The sequence below is a fragment of the Mustela nigripes genome, chromosome X (assembly GCF_022355385.1).
Source record: "Mustela nigripes isolate SB6536 chromosome X, MUSNIG.SB6536, whole genome shotgun sequence".
NCBI classification, from domain to species: Eukaryota; Metazoa; Chordata; class Mammalia; order Carnivora; family Mustelidae; genus Mustela; species Mustela nigripes.
The window spans coordinates 61933962-61939520 of record NC_081575.1 but is presented as its reverse complement, the minus strand read 5'-3'; the positions used below and the strand labels follow the sequence as shown (position 1 = coordinate 61939520).

The following is a 5559-nucleotide window of genomic DNA, read 5'->3' as shown; positions in this document are numbered from 1 at the left end:
GAGTCAATTATCAAATGGTTTCACTTATTTGTGGAGCATAACAAATAACATGGAGGACAAGGGGAGATGGAGAGGAGAAGGGAGTTGAGGGAAATTGGAAGGGGAGGTGAACCATGAGAGACTATGGACTCTGAAAAATAATCTGAGGATTTTGAAGGGGCGGGGGGTGGGAGGTTGGGGGAATCAGGTGGGGGGTATTAGAGAGGGCATGGATTGCATGGAGCACTGGATGTGGTGCAAAAACAATGAATACTGTTATACCGAAAAGAAAAAAAAAAAAAGAATTGATGAGGTTTGGCAAAGAGTGCAAATTTGAAAAATCCTGTATTAAGGGTAATCTGAAGGAGCTTTGAAAAAGTGCAAAACTGATATCTTTTATAAATTTTCACACATTCTATAACTGAATGTATCTTTGACTCCTCAGTCAAATGGTGTTCCAAACTGGCTATTTGCAAACATGATTTTTACTTGAAATTCTATTATTCCTGCCTTGCCAAGTTTGTTGTTTTTGTTGTTACCTCAACTGTTGCACCAGTAGGGTAACCAACTGTGCTATTTCCTTGGATTTTCATAGTTTTAGCACTAAAAATTCTATATCTCAGGAAACCCCCAGTCTTAGACAAACGAAACTGTCAGTCACTCTACAAACTTCCAGCTGATATAGACTTCCTGTCTCTTGTGTCCCATTTTCTACACTACCCAATTCATCTTCTACACTTCTGCCAGGGTGATTGTTTTAAAACATCAGCATGGTAATATGACATATCTTCCTGGAATCCTTCAATGATTCCCCATAAAACCCTCCATGACTGGGCTGCATCTACTTTTTAAGTTTCTTTTTCATTTTTCTACCTTCTCCCATTCTTACTTCTCATTCCATCTTCACCAGCATCTCACTCTGTTTTCCAGCTATACTAGAACACCTGCTGTTGCTTTCTATAGATCATTTGTTAACCTCAGGATATTTGAATGCTGTCTATTCATTGCTGACATTCTTCTACTATTTCTTCTCTTGTATCCTGCCCACCCAAACTGCTTGTTGAAAATGGATTTACCTTTAAGTTGAACTTCCAATCCTCCTCTTTTGTGCAGTATTAATTTCTACTCCCATAGAAACTTCATTATCTCTTTCATAGCAGGTTTGAAAAACCTGTTATGGGTAATTTTTCTTATGTCTATCTCTCTTAAAAAACTATAAACATTTTGAGGACAACAATCATGCATTATCCTTCTATGAAATTTCCCACCTCACTCCAACATTCTTAGCAATCAACATACTAGATGCATGTAGCATACTTTTAATTTGCTGTATGAAATCATAATCCACTGAATCCCAGATGAATGGCATTGGTGATACTCAGTGCAGGTTTCCTTGAAAAGATGAAACTTGACCAAAACTTTAAAGGGTTATTAGGGGGGCACCTGGGTAGCTCAGTAACTTAAAGCCTCTGCCTTCGGCTCAAGTCATGATCCCAGGGTCCTGGGATCAAGCCCCACATCGGGGGGGGTCTCTGCTCAGCAGGGAGCCTGCTTCCTCCTCTCTCCCTCCGCCTGCCTGTCTGCCTACTTGAGATCTCTGTCTGTCAAATAAATAAAATCTTTAAAAAAAAAAAGGTTTTTTAGGATTTAAATTTATACTTCAGGCAAAGTAAGTTAACTTTATCTCTTCCTCAGGCACCATTTCTATTTTTTCTTTCCAACCCTGTCCCTACAGGGACCAATAAGAAAATGCAGATGACTTGGAACAAGTGCCATTTCTTCTGGATTGAGGTGCTCTATATTTCAGAATTTAATAGAAGCAGACTGACATTGCAAAAAGAGCATTAAGAGGCCCACAATTCCGACTCCTGGTCTTATTTCAATCATGTTATTCCTAGGTGACCTTGAACAAGGTATTTAATTGTTCATGAATGCATCTCTTTGTCAATTAAACACTATGGTGGGGTAGTTACTGGTATTGTCTCACTTACCTTAGAGGGATGATGCTATGATAATATGAGGATTTCTTATCACTTATGCCATTTACCATGGTTCTTGTCATGCACTGATTATGATGTTGGAGATTTTAAAAGTATTTCCCCCACCAGACCAGAAGCTTCTCAGGGACAGAGATTATGGCAGATAGTTCTGTATTTGCTACAGGGCCTACCCTAGCACAGAGTTTATAAGATTGCATGTATTAAATATATGTTGATTAAGGCAGCCAGAGTCCTCAAAAAGCCAGGGGAAATAAAAACCTAAATAGAGTTATCTTTTCCTTTATGCTTACTTTTAATGTATGGAGAGCTTTGGTGATTAGAGATGGAACATTTTCACTCTCCTTTCAGTTCCTATGCATGGGCAAGTAAGAAGTTATTTGCTGATGAGATGAAGCAGTTTTACCCTCTGCAGAATGGCAGCCAAGAAAAATAAAGGGTTGAGTGCTCTTAGAAGTAGACAATAAGGACTAACTTCTTCATGAAGTCCAGATAATAGTCTTAATGATACTCTGAGACTTTGAATGGTGCTAGTTTCTACCCATAGGATATATCTGACCGCTTGTTATTTCTAAATTAATTATTTTGCATTTTTCTCAAGCTCTACAGGTATGAATTCTCTAAGTTGAAAAGGGTAGGTGTAAGGAATACTGATGATAATAACGCAAATAAGGAGACAACATCATAGGGAAATAGAAAGCAGAAGCAATGTATTAGGTAACACATCCAAGTTTGCATTTTTGTTTAATGCTTCCAAGCAGGGACTTTAAACTTCTGCCAATCCATCACGCAAATTCTCCATGAGTGATTCTTAAGTAGCCGGCTGTCCTAGCTATATGGTGATTAACATAACATACCTTGTTTTGACACGAATGAATCTAATGGCACAATGGGTGAAAAATCCAACAGACAAGTAAACACACATTTAAATTATAAATGTTGATGCTATGAAGGAAGGGACAGAGCATGAGAATATATAATGATGTGCAGGTTTACCTAGATAACACTGGTAGTGAAGGTCTTTCTGACCTGCAAACTGAGATTAAAAGGAACCAGACATGTGAAGACCTGGGGGGAGATAACTCCAGACAGAGAAAAAATGTGCAGAGACCTTCACCAGGAAAAAATATTAGCTTGGTCTAGAAACTGAAAACATCTCAGTGTAGTTGAAACATAGATAATGAGGAAGAAAATGGAATGGAATGAAGTGATGTTGAAGGACACAGGAGACATGGTGAAAAGTTTGGCCTTCATATAATAGAGGGCCAGCAAAGGATTTTAGGGAGGAGAATAATAAACTTTTCAAAGAAAGTTTATTTGGGCTACAGTATAGAAAGTGTTAGAAAGAGTTAATAAGTGCCACAACAAAAGTAAGAAAGTATGGAAACAAGCATAGACTCCAATTCCAACATACTACCTCTACACAAAGCAAGTTTTGTGACTTTGCTGCAACTTATTTAATTTTTTTTTGTCTCAGTTTCCTCACCAGTGATATGGAGATAATCATAGCACCGCTATGAGGATTAATGAGATAATACATGAAGCGTGCTTAGCCTGTAAATAAATGGTAGCCCTCAATAAATGGTAGTGAAAATTAATGTTAGTGCTAGACACAGTATGGGGAATGGACTGCAGAGGTTATGACTGGAGTGTGGGGAGTATGGTAAATCAATCTGTTTCAGTAGTCAAGAAGAAAGGTGACGGTGGCCTATGTTAGGATGACAGCAGTAGAAATATATTTGGATTGGAGAGATATTTCAAAGGAAGAACCACCTGGTTTCTGACTGGATATGGAAGAAATGTAGTGATAGGGGTTAGCTAAATCCCCACTTTTCAGCTTGAGTGTCTGGGAGGAGAGTCATGACACTTACTGAGAAGGGAGATCAGACTCAGGAGTGAGTCACCAATCTTACACATTTTTTGAGACAGGAACCAAAGATGTATCTAGGTTGAAGGGGAGAAAAATTGGCAACATAGGTGGCACAGCCAACTAGAAATAGTCAACAACAGAGAGAGAAACAGTGGCAGAAGCAAAGAAAGAGAAGGAAGGTACTCCAACCTTAGCCCTTCTATTCAGTATTTTTCTATTAGTGGCTTCTTAGGTTGTTCTCCTTTCTTAAATTTCAGAAATGTCACAGATTTTCCACAGCAAGCTAAATATTTCCTGAGAGAGCTTATATTTCTTTTTTTATTATGTTATGTTAATCACCATACAGTAAGTACATCATTAGTTTTTGATGTAGTGTCCCATGATTGTTTGTGTATAACACCCAGGGCTCCATGAGGTTTATATTTCTTCCCTACCCAAACCAAATTCCCCGAGCTTCACCCTACAATGGGAATTTTACATTTAATTGTCACAAAATTTGGCACCAGATTTGGCAAAACCTTCCTATCTTCCTTTCAGTCTGGAGAAGAGATTTTGGAAAGTGGACCATGCAAATCTCTAAGATCGCAATAAACTGTGAATTGCAGAGACATAACCTCCCCACTGCCCCACCCACTCAAAAGGTCTGAACTTGATTTCTAGCTTGCTGTTCTGGCTTAATTGGTTTCTGTTATTTAACACATGGGTGTGGATGGAACATCTCTCTTTAGTAAGTGAAACTTTCTACACCAGTGAATCAGGAACAAATACTCATGTCTGTACAGTACAAAAGTGGAAGTGTTATTTGTGTGGGTGTGAGTTGTTCTCAGGTCTTGGAATTGTAGTGCACTTGATGAATCTTTCCTTGGTTTCTCACAGTTTTTGCATGGATAATAGATAATAGTAGAAAAATGTCAAAAATGTCAATAATGAAGTGGGTGTTGAGGAGCGATGGGTGATATTCGTGGGGACAGGTATTTGGTTATATTATAATAACCTAACTAGAGTAATTCTAGTGTTATAAGATTATAAGCTCCTACTATGGGATTAGAAATGTTCTTTTATAATGTGCCCCCAGATGACATGAGCCTCATTCTATTAAGTAGTCCCTCCTAAGCGGAGAGAAGAAAGTGGTGTAGTGGAAATTTCATAGACTTTGGAGAAAATAAGGGATAATAATATATCTCATTTTTACTATTTTCTAGGTTTGTTACCCCAGAAAATTAACTGCCTCTCTCTGAACCTCAGTTACCTCATCTGCAATATAAAAGTAATAATAGTAGTACCTGCTTCTGATGATGGCTATAAAATGAAATTAGATAATGCAAGTTAGAAAGTGAAATACTATGCAGCCATCAAAAGAAATGAAATCTTGCCATTTGCAACAACGTGGATGGAACTAGAGCGTATCATGCTTAGCGAAATAAGTCAAGCAGAGAAAGACAACTATCATATGATCTCCCTGATATGAGGAAGTGGTGATACAACATGGAGGCTTAAGTGGGTAGAAGAAGAATAAATGAAACAAGATGGGATTGGGAGGGAGACAAACCATAAGTGACTCTTAATCTCACAAAACAAACTGAGGGTTGCTGGGGGGAGGGGGTTTGGGAGAAGGGGGTGGGATTATGGACATTGGGGAGGGTATGTGCTTTGGTGAGTGCTGTGAAGTGTGTAAACCTGGTGATTCACAGACCTGTACCCCTGGGGATAAAA

General features: G+C 38.5%; 1 protein-coding gene across 3 annotated transcripts in view; it reads left to right on the top strand.

Moving 5' to 3' along the window:
• The window catches only part of LOC132007852 (putative P2Y purinoceptor 10), an 18643-nt gene that overhangs the window by 8724 nt on the left and 4360 nt on the right, over positions 1–5559 (top strand). Inside the window, exon 2 of one of the 3 annotated variants that reach the window (XM_059386315.1) lies at positions 1715–1892. The exons of the other annotated variants lie outside the window; for them this stretch is intronic. The gene's annotated coding sequence lies outside the window, so the exon portion shown is untranslated. The remainder of the gene's footprint in view (positions 1–1714; positions 1893–5559) is intronic. 3 annotated transcript variants of the gene reach the window in all.